The sequence below is a fragment of the Nothobranchius furzeri genome, chromosome 5, assembly GCF_043380555.1.
Source record: "Nothobranchius furzeri strain GRZ-AD chromosome 5, NfurGRZ-RIMD1, whole genome shotgun sequence".
Classification (NCBI taxonomy): Eukaryota; Metazoa; Chordata; class Actinopteri; order Cyprinodontiformes; family Nothobranchiidae; genus Nothobranchius; species Nothobranchius furzeri.
Genome location: NC_091745.1, coordinates 77,036,701 through 77,063,700, shown reverse-complemented (window position 1 = coordinate 77,063,700; position 27,000 = coordinate 77,036,701). Strand labels below are relative to the sequence as shown.

At 43.7% G+C, this 27,000-nt stretch overlaps 1 protein-coding gene across 2 annotated transcripts in view; it reads right to left on the bottom strand.

Moving 5' to 3' along the window:
- The window catches only part of LOC107379570 (glutamate receptor ionotropic, NMDA 2D), a 100,220-nt gene extending 96,756 nt beyond the window's left edge, over positions 1-3,464 (bottom strand). Inside the window, exon 1 of one of the 2 annotated variants that reach the window (XM_015950367.3) lies at positions 3,155-3,464. The gene's annotated coding sequence lies outside the window, so the exon portion shown is untranslated. The other variant, XM_054741128.2, reaches the window with a different exon arrangement.
- Positions 3,465-27,000: the final 23,536 nt, after the last annotated feature.

The window sequence follows — 27,000 nt, the reverse complement described above, 5'->3', positions numbered from 1 at the left end:
CGTCTGCAGTGATGCGGGCGTTGTACCGGTCTGTCGTGGTGAAGAGAGAGCTGAGTCAGAAGGCGAAGCTCTCGATTTACCGGTCGATCTACGTTCCTACCCTCTCCTATGGTCACGAGCTTTGAGTAGTGACCGGAAGAACGAGATCGCGGATACAAGCGGCAGAAATGAGTTTCCTCCGTAGGGTGGCTGGGCTCTCCCTTAGAGATAGGGTGAGAAGCTCAGTCATCCGGGAGGGGTTCAGAGTAGAGATGCTAATCCTCCACATTGAGAGGAGCCAGTTGCGGTGGCTCGGGCTTCTGGTACAGATGCCTCCTGGACGCCTCCCTGGTGAGGTTTTGCTGGCACATCCAACCAAAGGAAGACCCAGGACACGGTGGAGGGACTATGTCTCTCACCTGGACAGGGAACGCCTTGGGATTCCCCCGGATGAGCTGGCCCAAATGGCTGGGGAGAGGGAAGTCTGGGCCTCTTGGCCCAGGCTACTGACCCCATGACCCGACCCTGGAATAGCAGCTGAAAATGGATGAAAAATGGAATTTGACAATTTGGCATATTTATTTATTGGATGAAGTAAAAACGAACATTCCTAGTTTTCAGTTGAGTCATAAAACAACATTTTATTTAGGTTAAGGTGATAAAATCTGATAAATCAGACAAAAAATCTTCTGGATATTTCACATGAACAGAAACTGATTTTAAATACGATATTTTCTCAAAAGGATGTAATCAATCAGAAATGTTTGTTGTAGTTTGACTCGTAACTGTTTAGCATCTCGTCCTACGCGTGAAGCGGTGCCAGAAGACTAAATCGAACCACTTCTTTGTTAAAATGAAATTGGGATGCAATGAAGACTTTCAGGTTTTAGAGAACACGCCGTCTGCTAAACTGCTTCCTGGCTGATTTTAATAAGAAGCGGTCTTCCCCCCCAAATGATATGGATTCATTTAATGAGCTGCAGCGAGAGATGTAATCTGAAGAAATTGCAGATTTGAAGCGAAATAGTTTAATTTATTTGTTGCTGTGAGTAAGTCTTTGAGAGGGCTGCTTTATCTGTAGGGAAACTGCAGAGAAATAATTGGTCAAATCCATCCCATGTCACATCACACCCTGCTTCCACTCGGGGAACGTTGAGTGTTCTGGTCTGCAGGAGAGTCCGGAGACTCTGGGAGAAGCAGAACTGTAATCGCTCCAAAACAGCAGCCTCTGATCTCGTTAAAGGCTAATTGATGTTCTGTGTTAACGAGCTTTACCTTAATTAGTGGCATTAAAAAGAACACTGGGTGCCACGTGTGGGGAGGATGGGGAAGTGGGGTAAGGATGGGGGGGGGGGGTGCAGGATTGAGGAAACTTCCCACCAATGTTGCATCAAACACATGATGAAAGGGGAGGCAGGAGAAGAATTGGCAGAGGAAACGGTGCAGAGGAAGTCACAGGTTGCAGGGGTGAAAGAAAAGACGGAAGAGATTGAGGCGGGGAGGAACAGGGGGATTGGTGGGGGGGGGGGGGGTGATTGAGCTAAGCTGGGAGATTTTCTGAGCTAAAGTGAGAGAATCAATGAGATGAAATTGATGAGGAGCACGGGGTTGGAGTAGCTCACAAATGTTGACTCTGTTCCTCTCATCTCCTCTGGAGTGCCTCCCAACCATGTCCTCCTCTGAGATTCATTTACACACACACACACACACACACACACACACACACACACACACACACACACACACACACACACACACACACACACACACACACACACACACACACACCTCCTCTTCCTCTCACCTTCTCTCATCTCTCACTCCCTCCGCACCTTCTGACTTTCTGATCACCCCCCCCCCCCCCCACCCACCCACACCCCCTCTACCCCCACAGCTGGTACAGTACAGACCTCTCTGGGCAAACTGTTCGACAGAGACGGGGCACTCTGAAGGCAACACTTTGGGGGGGGGCGGCAGCGGTGCATGCAGAACACACTGCTGCAGTACGCCTGTGCGTAAAATTTCAAAGGGCTTTGGGGACGGCACAGAGCGCATCACCTGTTAGCAAACAGAAACCAAGGATCCAGCAGGAGGATGGAGCGAGGAGACGAATGGACCTCAGAAAAAATCAGGCATTCACTTCAAATGTTAAAAAGCATCCGGTGGCCTGATGGCGCAGGCCCGGAAATTTGACAATGTCACTCTGGAGCACTGCAGTAAATCTGGGAGAGAAGCAAGACTGTTCCAGGTCTCCCCTGGTGGTCTTTAGGGTCCAGGGCCCTTTATTCACTCTGTTGATTATCAAAAATATTAGCTAACGATCAGGCCCTGGGCTCGTCTCTACCCAAGGCAGTAAAAGTTCCATAAATGAGTGGATTCATAGGTAAAATCACACACACACTCCAGGAAAAAGACGCCTGTTCCAGCTGTCTGAGCGTGCTCGAGGTAAGTCACCCCGTCGGGGATGATTCTTCGGTGGCAGCAGAGGGATGAACGTGCCGCCATACGCCCCGATATTCAACGTATCGGGATATAAATAGATCAGAAAGAGAAAAAAACTGATCGGTAATCTTTCGGTCACCATAAAAACAGGCAGCAGACGCGCTCACGCACACAAACGCACTACAGCCCGAGCACGCATGTGGAGAAAACGAACATCAACAGATTTCCTGCACAAAAACATCCGCAGCAAAGTAAAAAGGAAACGCTGCGTCCAGTTTGGATGCGTAAAGGCTCCAAACAGAAGCCAAACTCTGTTTTTTATTCATATAATTGATTATAAATCCTTGGAAATAAAATGATATCGGAAGGTTTGGGCATTGATTGAAGTGCCGGCAAACTGCGTGCGTGAGTGTCTCACTGGACAATCCATCCATCTGCTGGAAGTGACCTTTTTGCGTTTGTAGAGTTTTCAGGCGCAGCAATGACAGAAGGGTCAAAGCCCCGGTGCGCCGGCCGTCTCCACCTCTCCATCCCCGACCATCCATCCCTCCATCACGAGCGTCAGTCCAGATGCCCACATCCGAGCCCCCTTATTCCCGACTCGATGACGCGCAGCGTCTCCTCACTGACCAAGCCGCAATTAATCCAAGTCGCGCCGAGTCCGTGTGTGTTTGCGCGGCAGGAGAGGGAGAAAAATGCGCACCGCCAACAGGATTCAGATGGATGTACTTACTGTGTCTCAGCAGCCTTTCCCCCCTCGTTTCCTGCGACCCTCCATCCTTTTTCACATCCTTGCTTTTTGAGGTATCCGTTTTGCGGGATTCCCCCCCCCCACCGCCGCCACAGCCGCCACTCTCCCTCACACACACACGCGCGCGCGCACACACGCACGCTGTGAAAATATATACCGGTATCTGTATAAATATATATATATATATGCTACATGTACTCCGATCTCTCTCTCTCTCTCTCTTCACCTCTCTCCCTCCCTCTCTCCTCTCCTCTCTCTCACACACTCTCTCCAGCTCTTCCTCTTTCCCTGTTCTTTTGTTAAAATTCAGTATATGCGCCCCGTCACCTAGCAACCGTCAACCTCCCTCTCTCCCCCTCTATCTCTCGCGCTCCCTCCCCTCACCATCCCTCCCTCCATCCCTCTCTCTCCAGCTCTGGCGACACGTGTTGAATGCTAAACTTAGCGGTCCGGAATAGAATTAATAAAGGGACGGTCGCTCTATATCTGTCCCTCTTTCTGCCTCCCCCCTCTCCCCCCTTCACTGTCGCGCCTATCATAATGCAATATAAATATTTACTAGAGCCACTCAGCCCTCTCATGCCCCCTTTCCCTCGCGTCCCTCTGCATTTCCCCTCCCTCCCTCCATCCATCCATCACTGGCTCCCTCCCTGCATCCCTCCCTCACCGTCCTGGCTTTTTTCTCCTCCTCCTCCTCTCTCCTGCTGCCTCCTATCGCCTCTTTCTGCTTCCCCAAGCAAAACGGAGGCGCCACACCAGTCTGTGGATCCACATGTGAGTGTCACCCAATGTGTGTGTGTGTGTGTGTGTGTGTGTGTGTGTGTGTGTGTGTGTGTGTGTGTGTGTGTGAGCAGATTGCAGTTAGTTGCAGAGACACGCGGTGTGTCATAACACTGCAGCTCAGATCTCAGCTCTCTATGTTAAAACTATAAATTCCAGGTAACTTTTATTTTTTCATAAGATGCAACAGGAGGTTTTGTGTAACTCCAGCATGTTTGGTCCTTTTTTTATAAAGTTTTAAACCGGCCGATGTGTTTCTGTTTTCCCCCCGAGGAACTAGAGCTCTCCCTAAGGAGCTCTGGGTTTTTAAACGTTTCAGTCTTTATTGTTTAAGGACAGATCATTAAAACTAAAGCAGCCAAAGTCCAATACGTTACCACTGATTTACCTCTGAGGAGTTACAGCTGCAATGCCCGATTCGGAAAACCAATCAGCTTAAAACATTTTTCCACGCAACTCAACGACAAATTTACATTTGAGATTCATAAAGAACAAAATAATTAAAGTGGTTCTCTCGCATCCGACCAGTCACACGTTTCAGACCACAAGCAACCAACCGGTGTTGCCAGTTGTCGGCCTCGCTGCACTTCCCTGGGTCCTCCACTCGTCACACACTCGCGTACGTAGCAGCAGAACTGCTGTGGGAGGTTCTCCGCTCAATAATACCAGAGAAGAAACAGCCGGCTGCTACCGCTTCAGCTTTAGGACAAACTACCAGAGTCCCAGAAAGAAAAACGCCATCTGAAGTCACAGACAATAAAAGATGTTTGGACCTAACGGCGACTGGTGTTTAGCGCTGTCTCGTTTCCTCTGGCACTGCGGGTTTCCAGTTCTATGATTGCGTTCAAAACTTGTTTTACAGATTCTCTAAAGCAGCTTTAGACATCAAGGGCACTTACAGAGTACTTTATACTTGGGTCTTTACAAATGTAATCTTGCTGTTTCTGTGCTTTTTTGACATGTTTGTGTAAACAGGTCTACAAACACCTCCCCTGTGGGTTGAACTGTGGCTACTGCATTTTAAATCTGTGACTGGCTGGGGCTGGTACAATTTTGGGAGTTGAGTAACCCCCAAATTCCACTACCTCCGCTCCGCTCCGCTCTGCTCCGACACAAACGCCGGAGCAAAATCGGTCCTGTTGTAGTCAATCAGAGCAATTCCACTACTGCGGCCGTGCTCCGGCAGTGCGGCGCCATGCGCCGCCATCTGTTCCGGCATCCGGCAAAAATAGAATCGATCCTATTTTTGCCGGACGCCGGAGCACCTCCGCAGTAAATGGACAGGAATCACAACCGCCCAACAGGAAAAGGAGCAAGCACAACTTCCGTTTTTCACAATAAATCGATCAACAAAAGGCGTTTTTTGTTTCATATGCACAGGTTTAACAACTTTTAACAACTATCAATGGCGGCGGAAGTTTAAATGCACAAAAGTAAGCCATAAATACAGTTTCTACTATCAAAGCAGTCACACTTTGTTGATCCAAACACTGCTGATCTCTCAACACAAATGATGGGCAGATTAAACAGTTCATGCTGACGCTTCTCCCACACAACGGGTGTTTGGATCTAACTTCCGCGTTTATTGCTCGGACTGTATCGCAAGATCTCGAAAATCCCGCGCATGCTTGTTTGTGCACCTCAGGTCTCCGCAGCGGAGCGGAGCCGTTGTAGAGCGGGTACCAAGAAAAATTGAGTTCGGAAGCGAGCGGCTGCGGAAGACGGGGGCGGAGCGGAGCGGAGGTAGTGGAATTTGGGGGTAAAACTCTGAAGAGCTCTAAAGAGCAAGTCACCCCCTACCAGAGTCTTACTCCACTCCCACTTCCTGTTTGAAAAATACCACAAATGATGTAGCCTAGCAGACTGAGAGGGCGGAGTCGCTAACAAATACACACACTCATGACATTGTGACATCATAATGTACCATCTAACATCATAGTGTACCTCTTAGCCAATAGCGGCGGCAGATTTAAATTTGAATGCAGTGCAGAGTTTTTGCCTGACGACGGTGCATCGCTGACAGTTTTAGGCAGAATATTTAAATTTTAACTAAGATGGACTAAAGAGCCGAATTATTGACTACACGTGTCTGCAGCACAATTGGACACTCATTTATATAGTTTATCAGCAAAAAAATGGTGATTTGGAGTGACTTGCTCTTTAAGTCGTTATTTTGGGAAAACGTATCACTTTTCACTCATTTTCTGTCCAGTCTAGCTAACCGAAACAGGCTAAACCCGGTCCTCGAGTGTAAGGAAGTCGTTTTTATTTATATAGCACTCATCACAGACACAGAATCCCAAAGTGCTTCACGTGAATCAAAACAAAACAAAACAAAACGACATAAAATCGTAATGAAAACGGATTAAATCAGAAAAACAACGTCGTAAAATGATAAAACAGTGCAGCTCTTTTCAGCAGCTCATCACACCCTTATTTGAATTCATTTGCGTAAACAATTGCATTTCTGAAGAATTTAGGTAGGTTTTCTTTAGACTTTGGCTGCTTTTCCATCATTTTCAGTCCAATCTTCACACTCGTCCATGACAGCACAAATGATGAGAGTAGACCGTGACAGAAGAAACGTCGCGTCTGAATCTAGATAAACGGTTTCTTATATTTGTGTCAGAGAACAACAGAAAAAAAACAAATCCATCAAACATGAAAGAAGACCTGAGAGATGCACTATCCTTCAGTTGATTATCTATATGTCAGGTTTCCAGCTAATAGCTCTTTGGGATTCACCTCGTTTGAGCTAAAACCCAATTAATGTGTCAAACGGTCTTATCCGTGGTATTTGTCATGTTATCAACTAAAGGAGAACAAATTCTGTCCCTGAGAAAGAATCTCAAACAGCTTAAACATCAAATGTATTATTATTTCATGTGTCCACACAACACTGGCTTATTCTTACACTTAGCTGCATCTTTATGCCTCAATGAGTTGAGTGTCTGAAAGGGGACAAATTATGACTTTTTAAAGTTATAATAATTAAGTGGTTGATACAAAACTTGTTGATGAAGTTCTTTGCCCAAAATCCCTCTCACATAAAGTGATTCCAACAGCTTCAGCACCTTCCAAAATGAGCTGTTTCAACACTCTGTCACTAAACAAGCTGGAGCTGGCCACGCCCACCCATCTCCTGCTCAGGCTGCTATAAGCTGAAAAACTCAAATTTCCAGGAGGGGCTCATAGTCGAGCTGCTGCTCCTCTTGTAGCAGCTTGGTCTTGCACGTGAGACAAGAGTGTAGTCTAATTTCCCCGTTTGTGATGTCATAAATGGGGACTTAGTGAAACAGCCTGCTTTAGGCACATCATTCCTAAAACCAAACATGGACAGAAACCAGAAGGACGTTCTTATGTTTGGAGTGTTTATTGAGGAAGTAGAGACCAACGTTGCAGCATAAAATAATTGTGTGTCCCTTTAAAACAAAAAAAAAAAAACCACACACAAATGGCTTTCCTCATTCATGCATAACTGTGACAGTGAAAACACATTCCGCCCACCCGAGTGGACATCTGTGAAGTCCAGGTGTAACATAAATAATATTAAATAAATATCACGCCTAAAGATAAATAAAATGCCCTGGAAAATTGAAACTCTTAAAGAGACACCATGCAACGTTTTCATATTTTCAAATCATTTTCTTGAGCCAGTGTGTGCATAAATGAGCCTTTTACGACGGAGCTATTGAATCCTGGGCCTCGAGGGCCGGCATGCAGCACGTTTTAGTAGTTTCTCTGCTCCAACACACCAGATTCAGTGGTTAAATCACCTGTGCAGAAGCTCACCAGGCTCTGCAGAAGCCTGTTAATCACCTGCTGATTGAAATCAGGTGTTGAAGCGGAGTTAAAACCAAAATGTTTTGGATGCTGAATTGAATAGCCCTGCTTTACGAGGTTAATGAAATATCACTCAGACCCCCACCGGCCTCTGTGGCCAGAATATCGCATTTGCAACTTCAGAGTGGTGGGCCGCTCTGTTGGGACTTGGAAAAAATTTACCTGGCGCTGCAGTCTGGTTCCAGCCGGTTCCTGCATGCCATGAAGATCATGAACACAGCCCCTTTGTGTAATTTAGTGATTAATCACTCCTGTCTACCCTAAGGAAGGCTGGGAAAATGTTCTGCTGTCAGACTAAAGCCGGGCGGACACTGTGCGACGTTTTCACTCGTAGCACTCAGCTTCAGCTCAAACTGTACGACTTCCTCGCAGGGCAGATCTCACGAGTCAGGTGCTCACACTGCACGACCCAGTTCTCGCATGCGACCTGACTGCTCACACTGCACGTCTGGTAGCAACACGTCGGCCCTAAAAAACATTCTAAAAACAGCAGTTTTTACACAACACGTCAGACTTTTTTGTCTTGTTTTGCCTGTTGTCCTTCGGGAGTGCTGCAGGAGGACACACAGGGATTTATGGGGGTTGGATGAGGAAAACAAAATAAAGAAAGTAAATCTGTGTTTTGTGATCAGTTTAATTTGACATGAACACGACAAACACGCTTCCTTGACAATCTTTGTGAGAGAAAAAAACGTGTAGAAACAAAAACGAACAACGTGTGTTATTAGGGAATTAGCGGGTGAGCGGTGTTGATGCAGGATTGCGTATGCGCCGTGAGCGGTTCTGATACTTTTTGGGTCTTTTTGGGTTCAACAGTGCGATACCCTCACGAGGGACGAGAAAATATCAAACACGCCAGAAGTCCGTGCAAGCTCACGATTGCTGATCGGTAGCTGGTCACGTGGTGTTAATCGCCTCTCGTAACCCCCCGTACACTACACGACGCTCGGCGCCAAACTCGCCCCGATCTCGTGGATTCTCGCACGAGTGGACAATCGGCTCAAAAAAGTGAAAAAGTCGCACAGTGTACGCCCGGCTTAAGGAGTTAAAAAGACGAACGCACAGCAAGGAACTACGTTCTGCTTTTGATTTGACCATACATAATTAATAACGGACACTAGGGGGTGCTAAAAGCAAGCTGCCAAGTGTGCCTTTCATTCAAGCATGAAAGGGTTAAAATAAGATGGTGGAAAAGAAAGGAGGATGAAATGATGACAAAGGGACAACTCGAGACTTTTGCACAGAACTACATATCAATACAGTCCGTAAAAGTGCCCGGTTCCTCTCATCGTTACACAAACATAGAAGAAGAACAAGGCATAGGAATGCACAGCAGACACTAAAGCTGCGAGGAAAAGGTGTGCCCCCTCGAGGCCGGCTGCAGTACGAGTTTCACGTCCTACCACCTCCATGTGAATGAATAGAGGCGCTGCGGGCCGACAGGTAGGGCAGGCAACTGCTTGGGTCGTTTGGGCCATAAGGGGGCGCCGGACTTTAAACCAAGTCAGAAATGCAACAGCAGCGAGAAAGTGAAAAGCTGTCGGAGCCATTCTTCTTTCCGACTGCTCAGAAAGAGACCGGCCACATCCTTCCTCGTCAGATATGAACGGATGAACAACATGAGACACTTTCTCTAGTTAACATTGTATTGATAATATTCAGATTGCATCCTCCTCGACAGACGTTTGCTTTTATTTCCATCCCAAAGTAAAATGCCACATGATCTTAATGAGGCACAAAGTTATGATGAGCTGTTTGGAAAATGAATAAAAATGTTAAGCATACGAACACATTTATCCTACGTTATATACAGTTTTAGTTTAGAACAAATAACTCAGCAACAGAGACATTTTGGCCACCCTATTAGTTTATTTCCATCCAAGATGGTATTTCCATCCAAGATGGGGCCTTAATGAAGTTAGCACCATTACTTGTTTACAGTTATTGTTGTTGGGAAAGACCGGGTGACGGGAATTTAAAAGCTTTCTAAAACCTAAAACTTTGAGCCAGCAATCAGCAGCCTGGAGCTTTTCCAAGGAGCTGACTCGCACAACGAGAATTAAAATAATTAACAACAAAAAAGCAGAAAAATGCTTTGAGGAGGCAGCGACGCTTGTTTGTGTAGCTGTTGCCACTGTTTGTTGGGTAAAAAAGGAAAAGGAACTGCTAGTTGGATTGTTTGAGAGGCAAATCAAACTTCCAATTTAACTGCAAAAAACTGTCAGAAAGATTCAGCAGATTAAGCCGACTGGAGCTGTGGTGCACCACTCGTCTAGTGTAGAGCAACCTGCCAAGAGAAGAAAAACACTCCACATCCTCTAAACCTAACTTATGAATCCACAATGGACTGCCTCGAGAGCCACGCGCTTAACATCTAAAACAGCAGCACACAGCTATACATTGTGCTAGACTGTCAAATAGCTGCACCACCGGGGAGGAAACGGGCTAAAAGAAGAATAGAATAATATGCCGCTGCTATAAAAGGCATTTACAAGCTGCTGTGGTTTGTTTAAGGGGAACTTACCGAGAATGGATTAGAGTCAAGCACCTTTAATTTTTAGTTATTATTCGTTTTCAGGTTTCCACTTTAAAGGATGCTATCACGCTATTTTACACCTTCCAGAACTACAAAAAGCTGAAATCTTTGATTAAATATCACCGTTGGCACTGTTGAGGTGCCGTTTTTACCAAAATATAACTTATTTTCATGAGCCAGTACTTCTACCTGGAAATGAGACACATGGGCTTGTTGAAATCCCGCCTCCAGACCAGCGAATTCAACCGATTTCATAACGTAACGGTAGATCCCTAGGAAGGTGTCGTGAGCTCCTGAGGAAAACAAAACAGTGTTTGCATTTAAATTATGCCAAGTGCAACCCCCCCTCCCCCCTTCTCTGTGGAAAAGCTGTTAACACACACACACACACACACACACACACACACACACACACACACACACACACACACACACACACACACACACACACACCACTCGAACAATGAAAAGGCAGCTGGGAAGAATTATCATCAAAGGCCATGCCCAACGCTCACCCACCAAACTGTATAACCCTTCAGCTAGCGGCTAGCAGTTAGCATTTCAGTTGTACTCAGCACCTTGGTCTACCCGGTGAGTGGTTTTAATGTTGGAATGGCACCAGTTTGAAGAAGTAATCCATCTGTAAACCCATTCCGGTGCTGGAGGTGGTTTAACAAGCACTCTGCTGAATCACGGCCACATTCTGGCTCGGTTTTTGAGAGCTCCTGAAGATAAAATCCAACCAGTTCTGCAGATTAAACTCGTCTTCAGGAGGACTATACAGGGATTCTGTTTCTCTTGCAGACAAAAATTTCTTTTTGGGTCCAAGGCATAATTTAAAATAGCAACAAACTGTTTCCAACTCTTTCACCCTACTGGTTGAAAGTGGAATTACAGCTGTTGTGGACAACCCTGCAGCAGCCTGCTGCAGCTAGCGCTAACAATGAGCTAACACTAATGTGAGCCAACTGAAACTAAAAAAAGCCACAAATTAAGAACGACCAAATTGTTGGACAAAAAAATTATACTACTTACAAGTCCTGTAGCAACAAAGCCAGGTCATCATCAGTTTGTGATTACATAGCCCCCTTCAGCTTCCTCAAATGAGTGCAGGCAAAAGTTCACTCTGGTTTTAGCTCCAAAGACATTACTCTCTGACTTTTACTTCCAGGCCCCGCCATGATGCCAAAAAAAAGCAAACGTCTTTTTTTTTTCCTCTTGTGTTTTTTGGTGATGGTCATCAAACAAAAAAAGCTAACTGCTAGCCTTTTATAAGCTACCAAAATGGAAAATAGCTAAAAGCTGTTAAGCAGGCCAAGAGCGTCCCCTAGAACAGCTACCCTTTCCACTAAGATATTAAGTGCTGTTTCTGGTCAGCAGAGGGCTGCAGAGTGGTGTACCGTGTGAAGTTGAACACGACATTTTAAGAGATTGGCAAACAGCTTAATCTCTTTAAAGTGCAGACTGGATGAGAAAGAAATCACTTCTTCCCAACTGTGGAGCTTAAACTCACTGCTAGCTACATAGAGAAAGAGGGTGTTAATGTTTACAGTCCAAAGGAGAACAGGGCATGAGCAGGGCAATGGTGACGCAGTTCAGAGAGCAGAATGTATGCGTGAAGTAAAAACACACCTTCATAAAAGAAAAAACTATATAACATGACCAAAAGCCTCAAAAAGTGACTTTTCCATGATATAGCCCCTTTAAAATGTGGCATCATCTGTTAACTGACCAAACATCAAAGCGATCCTTCAGATGAACTAAAGGCACGCGGGTGTCCAATTACTGTAAATACTTATTTTTTTTCACAAGAAAAATACTCGTGTTTATTACATTGCTTTAAAAAAATGACAGCTCATCGAATACTTAGAAACGTTCACTCCATTCCCACGAATTGTTCTGCTGTCTAATGTAACGGAGGAAAGAGAAAGTCGTTTATGGCGCTACATTAAAAGGAATCTGAGCTAAAAAATTCTGCAGCAACATCTCTTTCCAGCGACGGTGTCCTCATTATGGTGCATAATCCACGGAACAAACTGTCAACAGTTTGCACACAGACCAAACTTCATTAGGAAAAATAACGCTGTCTGGCAGAGAGGCAGAAATCTCTCCGACAACCTGACGGAAAGTGTAGCGTTGGTCCTTTTACTTGTGTCAGCTGCCATTTCACACATCCACTTAGCTGCAGACGGAACATTTTACTAGCTTCTTTAGCTAATTATTTTCTCTACTGATTAGGCTTTAATTTTGACATTAATGTTCTGTTATGTATTTTTCTCATCATCAGTCTTGAAATAAAAAATGTTATTAATTGAAATATAATACCAATGCCCTATACACTGGCACTACTGGTTGCTGTTGCGGGTGGTGGTCTTGACGTGTGTTTAAAAGAATTGCAGCTTGTGTTTATTTCTGATGATGTTTATTATTTGTCTTCTTCCAAAAAGTCCATGATCCTTTCACAGCAGTTAAAGTGGTTTTCAATTGAATGCGTTACTTGCCCCAATGACAGTCCGCAGAGTCCGTTACACACAGCCACAGTCCTCGCCACACAGTAAAAACTGTTTGTCCCATCCAGCCACCTGAGTCCAATCTGTGTTGGCTTAAGTAGGCTGGTGCTTCCACAAGCAATTAACCAATAACATGAGGCAAAGCCTCCTCTCAAGTGCGCAAAAAGAAACGACACATAAGCTCCTACATTAATGTTGGAGCAAAAATTTAGTTTTTTTTTTTACTTTGCTGTAAAATCGTTTATACGCAGTGTTAGGAGTAATGCGGTACAAAAGTAATTAATTACTGTAATGCATTGTTTTTGCTGTAATGTGGTAATGTAAGGCATTACAGGGAAAGAAAATGGTAATATGTACTTGGTACATTTGTCAGTAACGTGGTAATTACAACGCATTTTTAAACCCAGAATCAAGATGTGGGTTTCCTAAAAATTCAAATTGCGGGAAGCCTGAAAAAAGATCCAGTATCCACATATATGACGTCATTTATGGACTCAGCTTTGCGGGCATTCTATGAGCGGAGAGGACGCAGCGGTGATGGCTCAAATACTCCAGCTGCGTCCTGCACGCGGCCGCTGTTATATTCACAAAATCGCTCCACCAAAACAAAGTCATTCGTTTGTGATCGTTTATATCCGCCCATATTCTCTGGTACTTCATGTACTTTTCAGCTGAGTTCATAATCTGTGCCCCGGTGATTTCAACTCATTGCTGCTGCAGCGCATATTAAGCTTTTGTTTATTTTTTTTTTTTGCGTTCGGTAGATCCCTTTGGCTGACTAGTTAGAAAGTAGGAAATCTAGTTTACAGTTTTTCTGGAAGACGGAGAAAACATGCAGCATGCAGGAAGGTTAGAGAGAGAAAGGGCCGGAACTTATTCACATAAAATCAAGAAAACAAAACAAAGTGCTTGAAAAGGAAAAAAGTAGGCAAAATTATCCCCAATAGACATTTTTACCAGTGAAAAGCAATAATATATAAGTATTTAATATTTATACATGTGATAGAATCAGATCACCCCAGAAGTCAGTCCCACATCCAGGGCCGTATCAAGGCATTTGGGGACCAAGGCAAATATAGGCTTGGAGCCCCCACCACCTCACTTCCTGCTCAGATGGCCCTATAAGATGGCAGCGTGCTGAGTGTACAGATTGTTGTTGCTTTTACTTAATAAACAATAATTTTAAAGCACCGTTATTATATCTGACTGTTTTTAACAGCAACCCTAGCTCAGACACCACATCACCTTCCACATGTATGTCATGAGCTCACTGAGCGTCACATGACCAGATTCATACTGAAGTCGTTTTGGTGAAAGTAATGCAAAAGTAGTGTAATGCCTTACATTTTAAAATCAGTAATAGTGCAATGTAATGAATTACTTTAAAATGAGGGTAACAAGTAATAAGTAATGCATTACAGTTTTGAAGTAACTTGCCCAACACTGTTTATAACTGGTTAGTTCTGTGAGGAGTGATCGCGCCTCGGGGGACAAACATAAATGTCTGCTCTTTATTCTGCTTGTGCGCTGATCTATGGTCGGTTTCAGGACTCGGCCCATATGGCAATGCAGGTTAGGATGTAAAGCGATGGGGCTGATCTGTTTGCCCCGTCCCAGTGATTAAGTTCCAGGTGGTATCGAGAGACTGACGGCCGCTGTTCCCGAGTCATCTGATTTGAGATAAGGGAGCCATATCTGCTTGAGTGGTGCATTCGCTGTTGCTGCTGTGGTATTAATAGGCCAGATACACATCAGCTATTCATACTTTCTGCGGCGGCGAAACGGTAAACCAGCCGCCGTACGCTTCATATTCCTCTTGTTATCTGCATTTGCCACATGCATTCATCTTCATTTGCATTCATCAATCAGTTCATCATCGCAGCTTTCGTGCACGCTCCTCCCTCTGCTCTCCCGCCGGTGTCGGGCTCCGTGCTTTCAGATATCGGAGTGGTGGCATTCAGGTTTATGAGGCATGTGATGGCATGCATCATCTCGGTGTTTACGCCACATTGTGTGTTGCTTCTGTAGCACACAAAGGCCCATTTTGTCTGAGAACATTTGCTTTACAGTTGCAGTGTCAGAGCATGTCCTCGTCTTGTGATTAAAGATCCGTGCATGTACATTTAAGGTGCATTCGGGTTCTGATGCGCATCTGTTTTTGAGTGTTTGTGTGCAGGAATATAGGAAGACGGTCTGCTTTTTGTTGGTTTGTGTAATCCGCAGCATCTCCGATGCTGCGCCTGAGCAAGCAGTCGAACAGAAAAAAGCTTTTTTTCTCAGTTTTTTTAAAAGTCTGTCAGAAAAAGAAATATAAAAGTACACTCAGAATCACAGTGGTGGAATGCACTTGACCTCGTGACAGCCTTTCTACCAGAATTTATCACAGTTGCCAATGCACAAGCACTGGAGCCTCCCTATTCCTCTCCCAATCACAACCATCTTGGTTGTTTTCCCTTCTCTCGCATTGCGGCTATGCAATTGTTTTATGTGAAATGTTACATTACTGCTAGGGTAAAAAGCAGAGGTGGAAAGAGTACCAAAATTTCCTACTTAAGTACAAGTACTAATACTTTGATAATTTTTTACTCAAGTACAAGTAAAAGTACTTGCCTAAATTTTTACTCAAGTAAAAGTGAAAAAATATCATAAATAAAATGTACTCAAAGTAAAAGTTACTTTAAGGATGGCTACATCTAAGTAGTGCAAAATCACAACACACACACACACACACACACACACACACACACACACACACACACACACACACACACACACACACACACATACACACACACACACACACACACACACACACACTGCAGCATTTTAGAATCATTTGAATGACTAGTTTAACTACACTGAACCACTTTTGTGATGATGTAATCTCTTATTCTGGAGTAAAATAAAGAAACAAGCTAAAGCATCACACATCTGTGACATCAAGAAGCATCTTGTGAGTTCAGACACAGGGATGGAGCACAACGTTTACACCTGAACAGTATCAGGATGTCTTAACTCACAGAGGCCTGCAGGTCTTCTGTTTTATGAGCAAACTGCTGATAATCCGCTTGTTATGAGCGCTAAACAGTATTTTGCTGCTTCCATGCGGAGTGGCAGGGAAACACATTTCAAAGACGGAACCGAGTTTGGCTACCGAACCGAGCAGAATTCTGATGACGTCACTACGGTGCGCGAAGGTGCATTATTAAGCCTACAATTTATTTTTACTCAGTAACGGATATGATTTAAAAAGCAGCGAATTACAATTCTTTTTAAAAACGTACTCAAGTAAAAGTAAAAGTACAGATTTTAAAAACGACGTAAAAAGTATAAATATGCATAAAAGCTACTCAATTACAGTAATGTGAGTAAATGTAATTCGTTACTTTCCACCTCTGGTAAGAAGGCATAAACGTGACTATCGGACTCGGTTCTATGATATAAAGTACGTAGGTAATCTTTCATAACTCACATTTCCCCAAAGTCTCTCCCCTGGCCTCTACAGCTAAATGAATCATATGCGTGGACCAAGAGCATTGGCTAACAGATTTACATATCCACAAGAGGGAGCTGTCAATCAAAGAGAAAGCACCCCAGTTCCCAGAATGCACTGCAAGAGGATGCCGGAAGAAGCCGGAGGTTTGCAACGGAGCGACCAAAACTAATTCCAAAGTCGAGTTCGAGTAAGATCTTACCAACGGATGGCTGTTACGGTCAAAATCCCTGCCAGCAAAACGACAAACACATCACTCTCCCTCTCATCACGGCAACGAGCGAAGAGGTGAGTGTATAAACGTATGAATGGTGAAAGTTTTGTAACTGCTTGTTGCAAGTTAGTAGATGTATTTTGTAGGGACAACCCATTCCGACAACGAAAGTTATTTGATATCGGCCCCAAAAAGCTGTATAGGAATATATCGGACGGCATCAAAAATCTGTGATATAAGCAGTCCGTGAAGGTTCACATTTTGCAACCAATGGTTAAAAAATATTGTCATTTTTTTCATACTTACTGTTGCTGGCTCTTGTTCTCCAACTGAGTAGTATCACTTGATCCAGCCTTTCATACATTCCACACTATGAAATAGTTAAAAGTCTGTTTGATTTGTGCTGACATCATATTGGATTGATATCGGTATCGGTCGAGGCTGAAGGCTGCAATATCGGTATCGCATCGGAAGTGAAAAATTTGTATCGGGACATCCCTAAGATTTTGTCCTCACGGGCTCCCGTTGAAGGAAGCATGGCGTCTAATATGGTATTAGACCTTCTCCAATGTATTTTAGACCCAATTTTTATGGTTATATGTTACAAAACCGCCAATATTTTTAACAGCCGGGCATCATTTCATTCATTTTCAATCTATCGATGGTACAAACTACACATTGTCTCTAGTACATATGCAGTGGTCTGTTGTATAAAAGAATAATCTCTGCAGGACAAAAGCTCTGGCGCTTTCGGGAGCTAAAAGTAAGCCAGAGCAGGTGAGCAGAGTATGGAAGGAGTCTTATTTCCTGATATTCAGACATCTCTCCTCTGATTGGCTAACAGCAGCGCAATTCTACCACTGACTCTGTTTTCTCTGCAACAGTGATGTTTGTCTCCACATTAGCCTGAAGAAGTTCCGCCACGTTTGTCGAGTTGCTAATGCTAATGGTTAGCTTCCACTAGCTGAGACACGCTCTGCTCTCTCCTGGTTGCTGAATCAACAGCCCTTCCCGTTGTGAGTCTAGATGGGTGAGTCCGCGAATGCTAATTTACAGTCTGACGTAAATCTGAGTGGCTTTTGTCAACCGAGTTTCTCCATCTACTTTCTATGGACAGCGAATGCAGGAAATAGGGGTAGAAGACTAGTTTTGTGTTTAGCCGGCATGTTAAAGGGACTTTACGGAGTTTTGAATTTTTATGCTCGTGATTGCCCCCTCAGGCCAAAAGCGTAACGGCAGCTTCAATAGTAGGCTCGTGTACGAGGCGCGCATGCTGTACGTGCACACTCCTTAACGAAAATAACAGCTGAGACAGTCCCTTGTGTGTGTGTGTGTGTGTGTGTGTGTGTGTGTGTGTGTGTGTGTGTGTGTGTGTGTGTGTGTGTGTGTGTGGCCCGGAGGACAGAGGACAGGAGAACGCGCAGCTAATTAATTAAATAATTTGGTCCTGTACCTTTCTCTTCAGCACAGCCGACAAAGGTTTATGATGGGTCAGTCCTCCTGCATGCTCAGATCATTCCCTTCCCTTGCTTGAAAAATTGTTCCAAAATGAAAGTTGAACCCACATCTTTTTTATCTGTGAATTCAATGCCGTTCAGCGAGTCTCAAATAAAAATGTGGGCATCTGACTGTAAAAAAATATACCATTAATGTAAAAAAGAAACTCTAAATAAACTATGTTCACACCCAGAATTGAACCCAGGTCTTCTGCATGGGAGTCAGACATCTTACTAGGTGAGCTAAAGCGCCAGTGATGTCATTTGTATCTGTAACTTTTATATCCTTGATTACAGCTGAAACAACGTTCAAAGAACAGTTCAGAGCAAAAATGGCTATTTTGTTGCTAATTAGCAGGAAATATCTAGAAGAAAGTTCTACAGAAAGTAGCTAAGGGTCCTCAGAAATGTAGCTAGCTTTGTCACTAGGCGTTAGGAACAGCGACAAAGTGGCACTGCCTCTCTCTCTGCTGCTAAAGCTACGGATAGCAAATGCTACGGGCGATGCCTGAGCGTGAACGTGCATGAAGCAGCCTGCTCGACCCGAGCATCTCTCTTTTTCTGTGATTTTACAGAAAAACAGGCAATCACAGTAAAAATGCCAGGGCTCATTCTACAGGACCAGGGCATTGCAGGAGAATGTATTAAGAAGACATTTATTATTTCTATACATGTTTTGGCCATCAAACTTCCATAATGCCCCTTTAAACTCAGAGTGACGGATCATATTTTGAAACAGGAAGCAAAAATTGGGTTTCTTATTTAACTTGGTCTGCTTCTCATTAGGCTTGCTAACAGCAAGTGAAAGTCAGAGTTGGTTACCATAGTGACCCCAATTATCCACTATCAGCAGCATGAACATTTTTGTTGGTCTTTACACTCCTTGTAAAGTTTTTACATCAGAACATTGACGTGTGGTCTGCTGTTACCATACACCCGATGTTGGAAAACGAGCAGCAGTCACATTTAAGACTTTTAACATTTTTTTGTTGTTTATTCAAAGTCATTTTAAGATTTGTCAAATGCATGAAGTTTCTGAGGTATTTGTTTTTAGCAATGTACTTTACATGGTGACGCTGACACACCTTTGACTAAATAAACATAATTATTAAGATTGGTGGCCCAACGCCCAACTCAAGAGTGCCTAAGAACATTTCTGAAGTGTTTCCTGCACCTGCTTTGTTTTCACTTGTTTGGAAACAATCTCCACCCACAAAGATCCAGCGCCCAAGTGCCCGTAAACACAAATACAGTTTATTTAGGTGCAGGTGCACATGTCACACTCACTTTTGAATTATACTTTGTGATTAAACAAGCATTAGATAAGCATTCGTCATAATGCATTTTCTACTGTTTGTAAAAATCACAGATTTTTCTTTCTCAATACTTTAAAAAGTATAATAAGAGAATTCTGAAATCAAACATAAAAAGAAAAACAAGTCAAACTTTGACTGAAGCGGTTTAATATTTGCGGTGTTCCACAGATCTTCGACAAAGACGTTGTGAGTTCAATCATCCAGAAACTGGAGATTCTCTATAAATCTGAAACTGAAGCTAGTATGTGATCACACGTCAAAACTCAGAGGGATTTAAGTTTGGTAAACGATTGAGAAGAAGCAGCAATAAACTAATCAGCAGGCTGGGTTGTTACGCCAACCATCTATGTTTCCATTGGTGAGTGAATTCAAAACCGTGAAGCATCAGATAAAGACATGGAACGCTCTATTAAGCCTGATTCATGCTTCTCCGTCTGCGTCAGCGCGGAGACACGCAACGTCCTTGCGGGCCTGCCGGAGAGCTCCGCAAGGACGGACGGAGTCGAGCTCTCTTTTCTAAACATCCGCCAGTCGAGACGGACAACGCAAGCTTGTGATTGGTCAGGATGCCGCTGTCGTCTACACCGCCGCCATTGCACCCTCAAAAACATAACAAGAGCCGAGGATAACTAGCGGCAGACAAGGAGCAGCTTGAAGAATACCTCGCGACAAAAAGTCCATCCTGAGTGTTCGTCTTCTACAATCTGTGATTCACGCATTCATCACTTCTCGGTTGGATTATTCAAACTCCTGTTTGTACGGTATCAGTGAGGCGGCTTTGTCTAGGCTTCAGCTTGTTCAGAATTCTGCAGCAAGGTTCTTGACTGGAGCTGAAAGAAGACACCACATGTCACCTATTCTTAAAACGCTTCACTGGTTGCCCGTTAAATTCAGGATCAATAATAAAATTTTACTTCTCACGTTCAAATCCTTGAACGGTCAAGCGCCTCCCTCCTCGTGCTCTTAGGTCTGAAGATCAACTCCTCTTAACTGTCCCTAAGGCACGTTTGAAGACTCGTGGGGAAAGGGCTTTTTCAGTCTGTGCCCCAAAGTTATGGAACTCATTACCACTGCAGGTTAGGCAAGCTTCCTCTATCGCCGTCTTTAAATCTCGTCTGAAGACCCTCTACTTCACTTACGCATTCGATCCCTAATTCCATAACTCCTTAGCTCATCCATTGTCCCACCTAGTCAATTCAATTTTAATTTTGTGTTTTTATATTCTGGTTTTATTTGCTTTTACTGTTAATAGTCTGTTGTTTTTATTTCTTTTGCTCCTTTTTACATTTTCCATCTACCTGACTATTTTAACTTGTGTTTTCTTGCTTGTTTTTTTTGCAGCGCTTTGTATGGTTGTAATGCCATGTTGAAAGCGCTATATAAATAAAGTGGTATGGTATGGTATGGTAAAAACTCTACAAACATGAACGTTTAATTCCCCGTGACTGGAGGAGTGAAAAGATGCGCAGCAGGCGTTTTATTTGTGGACGGAAATGACAGGAAACGTGGGTTTAGAGGTGGCGAGAACATGAAGAGGTGGAGGAGGATGAGAGACAAATATGTCCGTGTTAAAAAGTCTCTTATATACAAAAAAATAAACAATATAAACACACTATCTTGGACCGATACATGACAGGATACCACAGAACAGCGCTACGCCCTCTGCTGTCCAGCCAGGGAATTGCTTTGCAACACTCTCCAGGAGACGGAGAAGTATGAGAGCTAAACACTTCCGTCAATCTGCGCGTGTCTGTCCCTTGCGGAGCTGATGGAGAAGCATGAATCAGGCTTTAGGTGAGCCGTCTGTTGGTCATCCATCCTTGACTGCCTTCAACCTGTCAGATCCGTAAATGGCCTGTATTTGATATAGCACCTTCTAGAGTCCTGGAACCCCCCAAGGCGCTTTACAACACAAACAGTCATTCACCCATTCACACACACATTCACACACTGGTGGGGATGAGCTACGATGTAGCCACAGCTGCCCTGGGGCGCACTGACAGAGGCAAGGCTGCCGAGCACTGGCGCCACCGGTCTCTCCGACCACCACCAGCAGGCAACGTGGGTTAAGTGTCTTGCCCAAGGACACAACGACAGCGACAGACTGAGCGGGGCTCGAACCTGCAACCTTCCAATTACGGGGCGAGCACTTAAATGGCCTGTATTTGACACTTAACTCCTGTGCCACCGTCGCCCCAAGATCCATAGAGTGAAGCCTGCAGCTACCTTTCCTTAGCAAGGAAATCAGCAAGGTGGTTCAGAACGCCTGTGCTCGGCTTCTGACCAAGTCCTCCAAACACACCCACATCACCCCGTTTCTCCCCCAGCTTCACTGGCTGCCAGTCAACTTCAGGGTTGTTGGAGATAAATCTAGGAATATCCCCGTAAACGTTCTTTACCAGTGAACCTCAGTTCTGTGAAAGATTCGGACAACTGTTTTGCAAGACAGGGCAGCCACTCAGATCTCGTCTGCAGTGGAACTACAGGGAGGCTGAGCAAGTCGCCGTTTATTTATAACTCAAAAAGAAAACAAACAAAGGGGAGGGTTTAACAAGTTACAGCTTGACCTGAACAACTTGACATGAAGGGCATTTGTGTGGGGTGATGGAACGGCGGTGTGTGTGTGTGTGTGTGTGTGTGTGTGTGTGTGTGTGTGTGTGTGTGCTCTAACAAAACAGGAGGTCCTCCAGTTCCAAGGGAGGACGATTGGTTTCTGTTACAAATCAGATGAAGGTCAGTGTGTGGCAATCTAAAGAATACATTACATGCAACAGATAAAAGTTTAACTGAGAGCAAAGTTCCTCTTGCACAAGCCGTAGAGGCCTGTGTGACTATGCAAGCTACCTAGGAGCAGAATACATTTTTATCCAACAAGGGTTCATTTCAAGATCCTGGTTCTGGTCTATAGGGCCTTACCTGGACAAGCACCATCTTACATTGGTGATCTTATTAGTCCCTACACCCCCAGCAGGTCCCTGAGGTCCAGTGATCAAAGCCTACTGGTTGTGCAGCACCAGGCTAAAGGTCAAAGGTGACAGATCATCTGCTGCTGTGGCCCCCAGACTCTGGACCTCTCTCCCCCTGAGCCTGAGATCAGTGGACTCAGTGGTCTCCTTTAAAAAGCAGCTGAAGACTCACCTGTTCAAGCTGGCTTTTGTATGACCTTCTTCACCTCTCTCTCTTTATTCTGCTCTCCCCACCTATTCCACCTTCCTCAGGATCCACTGATTTCCCTCTTTCCTGTTCACTCTCTCTTTCTTAACATTTTTTAATCACAACTGTCTATTTTTGCTCATTTTAATATATTTTTAAACATTTTCTAAATGCTTTTTATATTTTTACATTTTTTGTTTTTGTGAAGCGTCTCGTGATTTTTATCTTGAGAGGCGCTATAGAAATGATACTTTCTTCTTCTTCAAGGTGAAGAAAAAGAAGATTTTTAAGAAAGTTTCTGTTCGTCTTTTAAGGTCCCCCCCCCACCACCACCACACACACACACACACACACACACACACACACACACACACACGTGACACGCACTAGTCAACTTCATACATATACATGTCTTGTACCACATCATTTTTCATCTGAAGCTACATATTAAGCATATTCAGGGCAGAGTATTGTTCCTGTTAGTGTTTAGTGTGAGATGATAGTAAATATTCCCTTTCTTTCTCCAACAACTTTACCTGATAAGCTAACTTTAGGCAAACCAGCAGCACAACAAATATTTTCAAATAAGACTCACAAACCTGAGTCAGCACCAGTCTCATCAAAGCTGGGGTTCTGTCGTTGTACTTTTGGTCTAAAAAACGTCCTTATGTCCATCTTCACTCATGCGTTTCAGGCAGACTGTAGAAGAAGCCGGCTGCTGAAGGGCTTCTTCTTCAGTGGTGGAGGCTCAGGCAGGCTGTATACAAACTACTGCCAGCTGCTCCCTCTCTGTTGGACTTTGGTACTGCATGTTACTTCCGCGATTTTGATCCGGGGCTTTTCATAAAACATTCGGGGCTTGAGCCCAAGTAGCCGGGCCTAACGCCGCCCCGGGTTATCACGTAATGATTGTGATTGGTCAGAACAAATTTGCGGTCGTAGTCTTAGTGGTTGTAGTCCTGTTGTCCAAAAATCAACAGTTTTTGGAGAAAATATGTTTGAATTTCTTAAGGAAATGTAAAATATAAGCTAATGATAAACGGTGACCCTCAAAAGCTCTTGATGTTGATGAAATGGGGCAAAATAAAACATAAGAACTTTATTGAAAGACACCAAGCAACATTTTGAGTCAAATAATGTATTTAGATAACAAACAGATATGTCTTCACGTATAAGAACTGTTCTATTGTTTGTCAGTCCGATGTTGGTTTTATGCAGTTTCACATTCTTTACAAAACAAAGATAAAATGGTGTTTTATTAACAAATTACAATTATAAAGAAAACATTTGTGTTAACTAACAAGAATTTATTAACAAAACTGCTGATGTCTTTCCAAATCGTATGTGTGAAAGCCGAGTAGATTTGCAGTAATGTGACGTCATCGGCAGTCGAAGGACCCCGAGCCGATCCTGTACCGACACCGGGGTTCTATTCAGGCATGACCCACTCAGACCATCAGGATGTGGCTGAGATCACACCACACCTACTCTGATTCTATACAGGAGTCTGTTCTGCGTCAAACTCTCCTAAACGAAGCCACGCCGTTGCTCATAGGCCCCACGCTGCAGATACACCACAAGACTAAGAATTTACCATGGCCCTGTAAGCACGGTCCAGGTCCATGGCTGATGGTTCATCAAGGTGCCCGGTGAAGGAACCTGAACTGCATAAACATTCAAAAGGTTCCATAGAGCTAAAGCATTTCAGCACATTTTCATGCTGCAGCAGTAGCTCAGGAGGTAGAGCGGGTTGTCCAGTAATCGAACGGTTGCAGGTTCAAACCCAACTCCAGCCAGAGAATGCTGCTGTTGTGTCCTTGAGCAAGACACCTTCATCCGCCCTGCCTGCTGGTGGTGGTCGGACGGAATGGTGGGAGCGGTGTTCGGCAGTCTCGCTCCCATCAGTGCACCTCAGAGCAGCTGCGGCTACGTCGCATCCCCACCGGCGTTTGAATGTGTGTGTGACTGGGTGAAGATTGTGTTGTGAAGCGCCTTGGGGGGTTGTTTAACCCAAAGAAGGCGCTCTGCAAATACAGGTCATTTACCGTGCTTTTACTAAACGTTTAAATTAAAAATGTAATTATATGTGAAACTTGCCCGGTTGGTTTTTACTGGTCCACTAAACAGGGGCGCCTCCAGAAAATTTTGGTAGGGGTGGCCAGATGGGGCCAAAGGAATTTTGGGGGTGGCACACCAAATTGGTTCTTGTGGTAACTAGCTGAATTTAGTCTGCTGTGCTGCATTGCACCTTTATTTGTTTTTCTTGAAATAACAGTAGGCATTTAAAACATTTAACTTAAAGGGACTTTACAGAGTTTTGAATCTTTATGCTCGCAATTGCGCCCCCTGGCCAAAAGCGTAACGGTAGCTTCAATAGTAGGCTCGTGCACGAGGTGCGCATGCTGTACGTGTGTGACGCGCACAAGGTGTGCAGTCACATTTGTTTTTTTATTTTTGTAATGGAAGTTAGCCGATATCTTGGTTGCTGCATTTGAGTTAGGGGAGTATGAGAGTTCTGGCAGGAATGAATCATTTCTCTGGTTAATTTCCAAGTGCATATGGTTGTGGAGTGTGCCACCAGGGGGCGGTGTAATGGGCAATTGTGGGTTCGCCAGGCGGGGGCACCCTTCTTGTTAGCACGCTGCAGCTCTCCTCATACAAGGAAGCAGGGCTGCATCAAACCCAGTTAACTGCCTGCTGTCTCCTCATTTCTCCTGTTATTCAGGTAATAATGTGTAAAATATACATAAAACTACACGTCACATGACTGTATATTGTTCTGGCGTTGTATAGCCAATTTTTGAGTGGGTTTTTCATACAAGTAGACCACGTTAAGAGGTTGGTTAAGCTGTACTCGTCGTCTAAAGGCAGACACGAGGTTCTGTAATGGCGGTGCTCCACTTTCACTTATGTTCTGACTGTTAAAAGGCAAAGTTAAACCCGAATTTGAACTTAAAGAGTGTAGCAGCTCAGACCCTATTGTAATTGTAAACGTCATTGTTTAATTGGAAAAAAACGTTTAACTGTAACACCATAATGAGATTTATATTGTTATTTTTGGATAATTAAGGTTCTGTTTTGGAATAAAATATGTAGAAAAAGGATTGATAAGCAGGCCAAGCAACAGTAAATCGAAATGTTATTTCAATTGAACCTCAAGTAATAAAATAAGCTTGTTTACCAGAGAGCTACAAATGAACATAGAGATAAAGGTACTATTTTCTGGTAATATGTGTGTTAGTCAAAGACAGTACATATTTTAATTGACCAGCTGAATTTGATGAGACCTTCAAGGTCATAGTAAAATGATGGAATGTTATTAAATATAGTCCAGTTTGGTTATGAAAAAAAGACAAAAGAAATGTAAATGAAGAGATGTTTTTTAATATAATTTTTGTAAATAAAATACAAGGAAGCAGGGCTGCATCAAACCCAGTTAACTGCCTGCTGTCTCCTCATTTCTCCTGTTATTCAGGTAATAATGTGTAAAATATACATAAAACTACACGTCACATGACTGTATATTGTTCTGGCGTTGTATAGCCAATTTTTGAGTGGGTTTTTCATACAAGTAGACCACGTTAAGAGGTTGGTTAAGCTGTACTCGTCGTCTAAAGGCAGACACGAGGTTCTGTAATGGCGGTGCTCCACTTTCACTTATGTTCTGACTGTTAAAAGGCAAAGTTAAACCCGAATTTGAACTTAAAGAGTGTAGCAGCTCAGACCCTATTGTAATTGTAAACGTCATTGTTTAATTGGAAAAAAACGTTTAACTGTAACACCATAATGAGATTTATATTGTTATTTTTGGATAATTAAGGTTCTGTTTTGGAATAAAATATGTAGAAAAAGGATTGATAAGCAGGCCAAGCAACAGTAAATCGAAATGTTATTTCAATTGAACCTCAAGTAATAAAATAAGCTTGTTTACCAGAGAGCTACAAATGAACATAGAGATAAAGGTACTATTTTCTGGTAATATGTGTGTTAGTCAAAGACAGTACATATTTTAATTGACCAGCTGAATTTGATGAGACCTTCAAGGTCATAGTAAAATGATGGAATGTTATTAAATATAGTCCAGTTTGGTTATGAAAAAAAGACAAAAGAAATGTAAATGAAGAGATGTTTTTTAATATAATTTTTGTAAATAAAATACAAGGAAGCAGGGCTGCATCAAACCCAGTTAACTGCCTGCTGTCTCCTCATTTCTCCTGTTATTCAGACATTTCTTCTGAGGCGGGTCTGCCCCCTAGACCGGACCCGTAACACATGCACACTCCTTAACGAAAATAACAGCCGAGACAGTCCCGTGTGTGTGTGTGTGTGTGTGTGTGTGTGTGTGTGTGTGTGTGTGTGTGTGTGTGTGTGTGTGTGTGTGTGTGTGTGTGTGTGTGTGTGTGTGTGTGTGTGTGTGTGTGTGTGTGGCCCGGAGGACAGAGGACAGGAGAACACGCAGCTAATTAATTAAATAATTAGGTTCTGTA